We start from the raw sequence: 11,955 nt of genomic DNA, 5'->3' as shown, positions 1-11,955 counted from the left end.
AATTGGGTTGCAAGAAAATCACAGGGAAACAAAAGTCTGAGATGAATAAGATGGAGTGATTTGGAATTTTTTTTATTTTTTTCAACATGTTATTTTTAACAAGGCTTCCAAAAACACAGATATGATTTCATATGCTCTGTATTGGTGATCCGCAGACAACTAGCTTCTGACTTTGAATGAGCAGTTTGGGGAGGGCCCTTTTTCTGTTCCAATACATCAACCACAACGGAGATTCCGAGCCAGGCATCTCTGTCAGGAACCAAAATGTGCGACCCCATAAATGCTCTTTTGTTTTAATAGACAGAAAATTTTGTTTATTTATTTACAAATGAAAAAAAAATCTTCAAAAATCCTGATTAACATCAAACATAGGTTTTCCACAAAGAATGGAGCAGATCGGGGGGAAAAAAAACCAGAAAAAAATGGGGGGTGGGGGGGGAGAAGAAAAAAACTGCAAAAAAGTATATATAGTTTTATATTGTTGATATACAGTAGTTTATACTGGATCGTTTATATGTGCATTGAGAAATGCATAATGAAAAATAATACATTACAAAAATGTATTTTGAACATCTGCACGTATTTTGGCCATATTTAAAATTGTATTTTTATCATACATCTGGTTAGGAAGTGCGTGGTCCTATGTGGCACTACCGGAGCACTGATGAAAAATTGTGCGCTCCAGCCAACATTTAAATTTTTCATCCCTATTCTTGAAAATTGTCTTATATTTGCAATGAACAAGTGTTCTGACAGTTTTATTTCGGGAAGCAGTGTTATTTGAATGTGTGATCTCACAAAAAACAGCCCCCCCCCCCCCCCCCAAAACGAAACAAAAAAAAAAGCGTTCTCCAATTCCAGCTCACATTGACCAAGTAAATTACTTGGGATTGGAAAAGTCAAAACAGGGAAATGTGCAGTTGGGTTGGTTGATGGTTCACCCATGATCCCTAGATGGCAGTCATGAGCATATCAATAAGCAATACTTTCACCCTGTCGACATGTCCACTGTCAAATATCCGTTGTTTCAACAGCTATAACACCGCAACACAGATTTGCATTGTCATCGGATTAAGTGAATGAATTTGATGGTTGTTTGAAAAACATAATGTGTAATTCTCTTTGTTTTATGTTTAGTTTGACAGTACTTGATGTGAAGTGAGTTGAGCTGAGTTTGCTGCCAGCATCTTGCATTCATATCTCACATTTGTGTGCGCCACAAAAACAAAACAAAACAAAACAACAGAAACAGGCTCACTGCTCATATTTTGAAAAATGTGCATTTTGGGTCACAAATATGTAAACCGATGTATATATGCATTTCTAACTCTATATAGGGAGCGAGAACCCCACGTTTAATTGTCCTAGCCTATGTTCCTTTCAAGACAACAGAGCAGGGGGGGGGGGGGGTCGTTGAGACAAGGAAAGCAAATTGGTGTGGACGGCTGTGTCCTGCTCCTGCGTATCCGTGTTCCTATGGTCATCCCCACAACCAAGACATCCCTTGTCTCTTCTCATTAAACCCGCTGATAGGGAGACACCAACTAATGTGCCAGTCAATTTCCCCTTCCCCTTTTGTCCGAGGGCTCTTCCCTTCATTCTGTGACCCTCATCTGTTACAAAACCCCTTCAACTAAACCGCACACACAAACCCCTGACTTTCCCTTTATCTCTTACTTAACTGTCAAAGCCTATCTGACCGGCGGAGGACTGACAAGTGTGGGATGACCCGGGTGAAGTGGTGGTTGGGAGGTGCCACTCATTGCTGTGTTTATCAGCACAAAGGCCAACGACAGCAACCTAATCTGACCTGGCTGCTGATGGCTCGTGGCTCCCTGGCTGCGTCTCCGCTCTCCAACACAGCCCAGGAGCCTCGAAGATACCCTCAAGGGAAAGGATAAGCATATACGTAGACACATACACACACAAACACACAATATGTACACGCGACCGCAGACGCTCCTATTCTTAGCTCGCATTTCAGATGCAACCTCCTTCTCCTTGCCGCTCCTCAACCCCGGCCTGTCATTGTCTTTGTGATGTTTTGCTGCAACTTTTGGTGATTAATTATGTTTGGTAGCTGCGTCAGCGATGTCTTCCAACGGCACGCTCATAAGCCAGTGCTCATCCTCTCTTCTTCGTCGGGCGTGTTTTGTTTGGGCCGGGAGAAGCAAAGGTCAGCGTTATGTTGCATCCTTTTCAATATTTTACCCCACTTCCTGAGTCGTTCAGGAAGAGGGCCACTCTTTCCCACCCACCAATTCAAAGTGCTCTTGAATTTCCCCACTCTACTTGGTTGTTGTTTGGCACTAGCATACCATTCTTAAAATACCTACGAAGTTCCTGTTTTGTTCTTCGCCTTCGCAGGAGTAAAGGTTGGCATTCGCAAGCAGGCAACCTGCATATGCTCGCTGAGGAAATTTGATCTCATTTTCTTTTTGGCTCCCATGTTTACCTCAGGCAACATGTCATCCAGTGGATCAAAGATTACCCAGCCAATAGGAGCCGCTATTCAAGCGGTGCCGCTGCAAAATCCGCCGCTGAGTTTGTTTACTTTTGACACCCTCTCAAGGCTATGTACCCTGGGAAGAACATTGTCCAAACGATCGTGCCTCCTCGACACAAATCTGCTTTAGCTTGATGATAATTCCATGTGGTTTATGGCTTGATCAAACCTTTGCCGTTTAGACGTCTCTCTTGTACTTCATGTTGCCATTCCTCTACGTTCCGTTTAAAGATTATCTTCAAAACGGCTGAATTAGATAACGCTCCGCATGTCTCTATAGCCAAGAATTTACTGTCAGCATCAAAACCGGCCCCATTAACTTATGAAGCCCTCTTTGGCAAACCTCCCTTTTCCCCTCCATCGCCATCAAACACATTATTATCCTCGGCCGGTCTCACATAACTCTGACAATGAAGAGAGGATTAGAACATCTCGCTATCTTCAAGCGAAGAAGAAAAATCTCCTTTTACGAGTCCACGGTGAACACTGTTTGGCAGTATTTTCCTCTTCAGATTCCCGAGAGGCTTTTTTTTTCTCTCTCTCTCTCTCTTTACGACACAATTGCTGCGCTTGCAATCAGCCAACATGTGGCATTGTGATCCAATCACAGGATTTCAACCCCCCCTTCGTGCTTTACATGGTTAAGTCTCTTCTTCTATTGTGGAGGAATCTTCAAAGCAGTTGGGAACCACAGGGGAACATTGGGAGTTGTTAATTAATACAACAGACTCTGTACAAGTGATTTATTTTCCTGATTCCAAAGATGAAAACAAACATTTTTTATTTTTTTTTGCATTGAATCCATAGACATTCCCCTTTATCCTGGATGGTGTAATTTTGCTCCTCTGAGAAGACTCTGTTATGGTTCCAGAAAGCAGCAACAACAACAACAACAAAACGTCTGTTTGGGGTTATTGGATTTAATTTGATTTTTGTTCATAGCAATCCTTTCCATTTCCATCCAATAAATTGACAATAAATGATTTTGCCGAAATTATATTTTCGAAGATGGCCCACTGAATTGGAACGGCGTGGGAAACATGACGGTCACCGCGACAATGACTGACAGCCAACAAATGATTTGTCTAAATGGCTTTCAACCCTGAAATTGTTCTACAGTGAATCACCTGCGATTATACACTGTGTATAGCAGCCAAATGAAAGCCTCAAGAATTTCAGGTTGAAGTCAAAATCCATATGTGAACATGAGTACAGCCTTGGGGCTGGATATGAGGGTGAATTGTGAAAGACCAGCAGGGTTAATCAGCCCCCTGCCTTCCTTGTGACACACCAACCAAGCCTCATACGTAAAGCCTGTGGCATCACAATCACTGCCAGATGCTGTGACTTTCGCTAAGACAATTCATTTCACAAGTACATCCGAAGGGGCGATGCCGGCGGTGGCATTGGAGGGAGACAAAATGAACACAAACAGGCGTGTGTATAGTGAATGATGGCCATGCGCCACTGGCGGTGCGGGAAAAGGACACACTTGGGATGAGGTTGAGTTGAGTCTCATTCACAGCCTTGCCCGAGGACGCGCGGATAATGTGAGACATCTTTTCTCACACCATTTAAGCGACGCCCAAGGGGACGCATTGTTTTATTATTTTTATTTTTTTATGAGTGAACTCAATGACCTCGGGCTGTATATACAGTCTGAGTACATACTGTATGTTTTGGAAAATAAAATATAATTGTGTGTACCAAATACAGAGGGTAAAACAAATCACAGAAACATGCTCTTGATCCCAGCAAAGCTCATGCGAGCTTATTTCTGTCATCATGAAATGATCAACTAAGCTTGCTCATTGGCTTTTTGTCCTGTTAGTCGTTTTTCTCTCCCAAAAGAAGGGCCATCCTGAACAAGAGAAAAAATGAGTGTAGTTGATTGCTAATATTAGCCATTTGGGCCAGCTGCCAGCTTACTAGCTGTCGACCGGCCAGCTGAGCATACTTGCCATCGCTTGTTATCAAACTTAGTGTTTTATGACCACCGACTTTTACCAGGTCCTCCACAATCGTCTTTAAAGTCAAGAGAGTGTTTAAAGACTGTTTTATTGGGAAGATATGAAGGTAGTTAACACGATTTAACACCTCTTTGGATAACGTTACCTGAAAACTTGCTTGCACAGTGATGAACGGTTTAACGATGCTAGTCCTGGAAAGGATGGGTGCCGATGTTTTAAGACAGAATTAGTATCAAACAAATCAATTAAATGTTGATTTGAGTGATTTTAAAAAAGCAATGATTCGGTTAAAATTCATTCATTTAAAAGTTGAATGAAAGAGCCCAGAAGTGAAGGTTCAAAACCAAACACATTTTTAACAATATGTGCAAATGCAATTGAACTGTGCATTGGATTATTATTATTATTATTATTATTATTTGCATATCGGTACCACACTTTGAGAATCATTGCCTTACAGGGCATATTTGTCTTGGGATTGCAATGCTTTTCTGTGACGTATGAACCCGAATTAGCTCTATTCATTAATCTTCATCTCCCACTTTTCGCAGACAATTTCACGCGTTGCATTTTATAGTTCAATCAATTGTAATTGTGTTAAGAGCCGTGCTTGGCTTTAAGCTGCCGTGGTGGTGATATAGATGTTAATCGTGCAGATTTATAGTGGATAAGACACGCGAGGCAAGGCCTTGGCAGCCCCGGCACGGTGCCCCGCCCCTGGGGAGTCGGATGATGGAGAGCAAACAGCTAATAATTAATACCCTGATTACACAGGCTGCATCAACACGGGGAGGCAAACCTCCACATGGCCGGGTGGGGACCTGAGCAAGACTGATAGTGCAGGAGTATGCAAGTAAACACACAGATGCACAAACACACACCTCCTGAAAGCAATCGAGGGCAGCCAGCGCTCACACGATCATTGCCGTGACGGCTACATTCCCACAGTTAGGAAGTATGAAAGTGGAACATGGCGTAATAAACGCTTGCCTATCGTTTGTTGACATGTTGTCGTGAAGTGCTGTTTGAATTTTCACAGTGAACACAGTGAGCTCGCGCTGTCAGCTACTGTGACACATATCAGGAAAATAAATCGAGCAGAGAAAACCGGCAAATCCACGTTACCTTGTACCCAACTGATACTCATGATTCAAAAGCGAAAAGGAGCATAAAATGTGATTAGGCTGTAAAAAATACCACCCCCTGTGCGCGTGTGGATGAAGCCCACCACCCCCTACCTAAGCCAGGATAACAACGTAAAAAACGTCATGGTCACCCTCATTAGCGCCCAGTCAGGAGTTGCTTTGATTTGGATGTGTCCGCACAGGCTCCGCAATGGCTTCCATATGGACACCCCTCCACTTTTTAATATAAGCAGCATCGTGTTACTCTCAGATGAGGTGATCCCAACTTCTCGCAAACCTCAAGTATGCTTCTAAATGTGCTCGACATGTCCAGGATTTCCTCGCATTTGAAAGGATGCAGGGGCGATGTGTGTTTTCACTACAGTGCGGTTTTCCTACCTCATAATGGCCTGTGTGGCTATGTGTGTGTGTGTGTGTGTGTGTGAGCGTGTGTGTCAGCAAGAGAGAGACAGGTTGTGTCTGAGTAAAAGAGAGTAATGAGATGCCAACCGTGGAGGGACCATCCAGGGCCCGGGGCCCACAGCTCCTTGGCCAGCGCTTCCTTTCCTCCATGCCACATTGACTGTTTCCATTACCACAGTGGAAGGAACAATAAAGAGCTGACGTGTGGATGTGTGGTCTGCTCGCAGAGCAGAGCAGAGGCCTGGACACGATAGGACAGATTGGACTACGCTACTGGAACCTCCACACTTTGAGTATGCTGAATTTCCGCAAATAGTGGCCCGGGGGCATTTATTTACTCAACTGCAGATGGCAGGATGCCTACTTAGAGGGAGGCCTTTATTTGTTCAAATGACTTTTTTGGAATGAATCAATGGTACGTGTGTTATGTTTGATTTTAACACATTTCGAGTGGAACTTGAATTTAAAACTAAATATAAATGAACGTGATGGAAAAATTTATTTCACTGCTTGCTACGGTGAGTAAGTACACATGCTGCAATAACTCAGCCACTTCCTACCAACCGGCTAACTTAAAGCTCTTTAAAAACCACAGATGTCACACTTCCTAGACATGATAATTTATTAGTAAATATCCTTGAGGAATCCTGATAATGTCTCGAGGAGGGCGGTGCAAATTTACCACACAAAGTCAACGTCACAGTGCCGAGACCGTGGGTTTGATCCCAGCTCCGGCCTTCCTGTGTGGAATTTGCATGTTCTCGCTGGGCCTGCATGGGTTTTCTCTGGGTACTCCGGTTTCCTCCCACATTCCAAAAACATGCTTAGCAGGCTGATTGAACACTCGAAATTGTCCCTCGGTGAGAGTGTGAGCGCGGATGGTTGTTCATCTGTGTGTGCCCTGCGATTGGCTGGCAACCGGTTCAGGGTGTCCCCCGCCTACTGCCCGAAGACGGCCGCGATCATCCAGCAGATCGGAACATGGATGGATGGATAAACCTACTATTATTTTCTTCACCAGAATCCCATTCCATACGTGAATTGAAAAAATATGAGGATCTTTTTTTTTTCACGAGATTTTTACACAAAGCCTTCACTGTTGACCTCTGAATATTACTTGCATATCAAAAAAAACACGTCAATGGTGAAAGTAATTAAACAGGTAGAAAAAACACTGACTTGGCAAGGATGTTCCAAGCATACGTTTGCACACTGTTTGGAAAAGGGATGTCTCATTTCTTCCTTCCTTTGTTCGAGAAGACGATGACACATTTGATCCCCGTCTGGTGGCGTCACATGTCAGCCTCCTCATCCCCGTCGGTCTGACAGCTCACAGCCCGCCAGGCAAAGGATCATGGGTGCTGTGTCAGACACAACGGCGAGGTCGGAGGACGGCAAGTTAAATGCAAAATGTGTGTGTGTGTGTGAGTACAAGGGTGTCATTCTGAAGGGATGGATGCATGCCAAAGGCAAGAGCAACACCATGTCAGAGTGATAGCAGACGATGCCCATTGCAAATAGACTAATCCAAACAGTCAGCATCGCCATGGAACCATTCCCTCCCTTGATTCCTCGACTCCCTTCCTATGTGTGTGCGTGCATGTGTCAGCAGGATAAACCCAAAGTACAGCATACCTTAGTCTGCGGAGGCCACATTTCGTTTTATTCTGGGTTTTACCCTGTTGGAGCAGCCCAAACTGAGGGGAATATTGACCTTTTCAAGTTTTCATCAGTCCTGTCAAAAAGAAGCACATTGACAAAATTGAACTGTGCTGTCCCATAATACGACACACATATGCATATACAGTACATATAAGGAATGCATAATTGTGTTTGTGTGTTTTTTTAAAAAAAATATTATGTGCTGTTGCTTTTAGTTCACTGCCAATCTAACTGAATTATATTTACGGTCCTTGTAATTTTGCGTGCCGCCTGAGGTGCTACCTTCAAGAACAAGAGAAGTTCTTTGATTGAAATACAACAGCGTGTTTCTGTTCGAGACCGCTCGTCTGCAATAGACGTTGCCTTAAATCAGGGGTCCCCAACCGCCGGTCCGCGGACCGGTACCGGTCCGCAGGGCATATGGTACCGGGCCGTACAGAAAGAACTTGCCTTAATTCCGTTTTATTTATTTCGGAATACATAAGATGTTTTATTTTGAAAAATTACCGGATTCTCCGTTACATCCATCTGTGTCACGCTTGACTCACGTCAAGCCACGCTTCTCTGTCACGTGACCGATTACGCTAAAAACAAAACGTTGGAGGTCGCAAAATGAGTTTAAAAAACTGCTGGAGATCGCAAACGACGGCGGCCTTAAAAGTACGTTCGAGACAACTGGATTAAAGTTATGGCTGAATACTCGGAGATCGCCACAATAGCACTGTTGCTATTTCCGACATCCTACCTGTGTGAGGTGGAGGGTTTCTGCAGCAACGGCGACTAAAACAAAATTACGAAGTAGACTGGACATAAACCACACACTTGAGATGTCATTGTCTCCTATTACCCCGAGATGGGACCGTCTAGTTGCAGAAAATCAAGCTCGGGGCTGTGGTGAGTCGTCATTTTCATGCACTTTGAATTTGCGTTGTATCGTATTTTGAAGGCATTAAACATTACCATAGCAATAAGAGTGTTGCGACCAGATTAGACGCTCCTTGTGTTTATTATTATATTTCGAAAACACCACAGTTTTCATGCAGCTCATACCATATTATTTTGTTGTATTAATCCGCCACATCTTAAATGCCGGTCCCTGAAAATATTGTCTGACATAAACCGGTTCGTGGGGCAAAAAAGGTTGGGGACCCCTGCCTTAAGTGACACATTTATACAGAATTGAACTCGCTGCATTTGTGACAGCAAGTACTTCCAATGAGGGTGCTTGTAATTTTGCGTGCCGCCTGAGGTGCTACCATCAAGAACAAGAGAAGTTCTTTGATTGAAATACAACAGCGTGTTTCTGTTCGAGACCGCTCGTCTGCAATAGACGTTGCCTTAAGTCAGGGGTCCCTACATACTGAAGTCAGGGCTTCAGTATGTTTTATGTCGTCTGGCATTATTTGTGCTTCAAGCAGAATATATATTAATGTGTGTGTGTGTGTATACTGTATATGGGGGGAGCAACATGTGAAGTCCAAGTTAACTGTAAAAAACGTTTCAGTCAACAAAGCTTGATGTGGATATAAGATTACAGTATATTGCTTTATCCAATATATTCCATCTGTAATGTTGTTTAAAAAAATATAAATGTCATTATTCATTCATTTTCTTGACTGCTTATCCTAATTGGAGCCCATCGTGGCTAAATTTGGGTACACCCTGTGCTGGTCGCTATCCAATCGCGGGGCATATATAGACAAACAATTCACACCCACAGTCACACCCCAGCGGGCACGTGAGATCAATTTGACATCAATTTGATGTTGAAAATTGGATTTCGAATTCGTGTTGATGTTGAAGTGACATCAGATGCCCACTGGGATCTATGGATCTTCAATCAACCAAACATAGACCTTTTTGGAAGCCAGAGTACTCGGAGGACGGCCATGCGGAACATGCAAACTATCCACTCTCCCCAGTCCTGCCTTAATCATTTAAGAATATGATAACAATATGATATCTTTACGTACAGGTATGTATTATAATTTTACCCCTCGAACGTGTCTTGATAAGGGAACTCACATTTTCGAGCTTTTGCATGAGGTCTGTAATTCTGCCCAGTCTAGCACAGGGGTGTCAAACTCGTTTTTGTCGTGGGCCACATTCTAGTTACGGTTTCCCTTGGAGGGCCGTCATGAATTTTGGTAAACCATATAAATGTTTAATCCCCTCCACATATTACATACACAGCGCGCAACAAATTGATGAATAACCAGTTTTACCATCAGAAGTCCAGAATAATAACTGTTATTGCGGATTACATATGACAATTTTAAATGTTTGTTCAGACTTTAGCAAGCATCATGGAACTTGACATGCTTGATTAGCTTTCGCGGGCCACATAAAATGTTGTGGCGGGCCAGATCTGGCCCGCGGGCCTTGACTTTAACACCCGTGGTCTCACGTGATTGTCAAATGAAAAGAGTTCTTGTCCATACCTGCAAACTCAGCCTTTTAATATTTCCTCAATGCTTCATGTTTTCATGCGAATCATCTTTGTTGGTGAAGTCTTGCCGCTTGGGGGACAAAAGAACCAAAGGCGCCTTTTCTTGGCAAATGTGTCGATTTAGACGCCATACTCAATCACAGCATGCCAGTATGAATGTGACAAATGTCATTGCCATGGCAGCGCTGGTCTTAAATAAATAAATGACTCTGTCTGCAATGTAATTGCCCATCAGCGCTCGGAACTTTGCATGATTTTGTGATCTGCGCAACAAGGAACACGCTGTATTTTCGAACTGAGACCGTTTTTTGTGTGGAAATTGTCCAGAAGATATGAATAGTGGCCCTATAATAGTTGCGGCTTTTGAAGCAGCAGTTGGTTATGGGGTTGCTTTCAAATCCCTTAAACTGTCCACTGCTGTCAAGACCAGAAGCGCCCCGCATACGTCCAGTGAGTTCTAATGCGTTTTTCAGGCTGTAAAGGAGTCCAGGGATAATTGGTAATAGTCAGTGGCAGCAGGCCCCCCTCACGCCACCTGGAGAATCACACTACTCCTTGCTAACCGCTGCCTCTTTAGTCCTTGTACACACACGCACGGCACGGAAAGATGTTCCTTGGAAACAGAAGCAGCGAAAGCTGGCTCTCGGGATGGAGATGTAAAAATACTCCTCACACTGCACAACATGTTCTGTTTTGATGTAATTATGGTGCGGGGAAAAGCCTGGTTTAGGAGGGAGGGCTCTCGGGCAACTGTTAAGCTCTTTAACGGGGGGGGGGGGGGGGGGGTTGCTGTTGCAAACGGTTGCACCTGGCCTTCCGTGATGTGCTTTTGGACCAGGAAAAAGATGAGGCTACTGACATAAAGACGTAGACAAAGCGAGCGCTGAGAGATGGAGACGACACACACTCCAACACAGTTGCCAGGAGCACCTGAACTCGATGAGGGCCAGATGTTGGAACTTCACTGCAAAGAGGAAACAACCCCTTTGTTTCCTCTTTACACAAGTTGGGTCAGGGAACCGAGTCTTGAGATCTATGGAGACCATTTCGACCGCCGCCGTAAATTATGGTCTCTGTTTCAATGCTAACCGTTTTCTAGAAAGTGATTTTGCATCTCTGTTTTGGAGGAGGAATCGGGTAATGTCCTACTGTAACCTGTAGCGCTTTCTGGTGACTTCTCTGGTCATCCACTGATGAAATTTCTTTGCTACTTATCCTGTCAACGTTCCACCCTTGACTGGTTTCTGGTTAATCTTATTCTGGTCATTACGGTAGTCACGCAGGAGATACACGGACCTATCAGGAGCTTTGTAACTCTTCTCACAAATGTAATTCATGAAAGGCAGTCAATCAGAATGCTCATAATTCTTTGTTTCTTTAATATGACTAAATATGAAATCTTCGGGAAATTTCAGGTGCTGTTTTTGACATTGAGCTCAAATTTTTAACCATTGAAGGTTGATGTTTTACATTAATAATAAAGAATTGGTGACTGTAGGACAAAACACACATTGAACGCAAAATTTATGAACAAATAGCACATTCGAATTTTACAGACTTTTTTTTTTACGTGTGATCCAACCGGTTGCACTGGTCTGCAATGAATGGTCAAAATGAAATCTCTCTGAAGCAGGGGGAAATAATAAGTGCTTGGATTTGTAAACACAAGGGGGCGCACTTATCCTACACAGCCGCCGCACATGAGCTGTCACTGTCGAGCAAAGCAATCTTTTCCAGCCTATTGTTCCACTTCTAAATCATGAAGTCATGAGTGTGTCTCCATGTGAGGAAATACTGAACTCAGTCAATAAAATAACACTG

Source organism: Hippocampus guttulatus, chromosome 5 (assembly GCF_054856545.1).
Source record: "Hippocampus guttulatus isolate MCC_2025c chromosome 5, RoL_Hgut_1.0, whole genome shotgun sequence".
Classification (NCBI taxonomy): Eukaryota; Metazoa; Chordata; class Actinopteri; order Syngnathiformes; family Syngnathidae; genus Hippocampus; species Hippocampus guttulatus.
The sequence above is the reverse complement of the archived record's forward strand: the minus strand, read 5'-3'. Positions refer to the sequence as shown.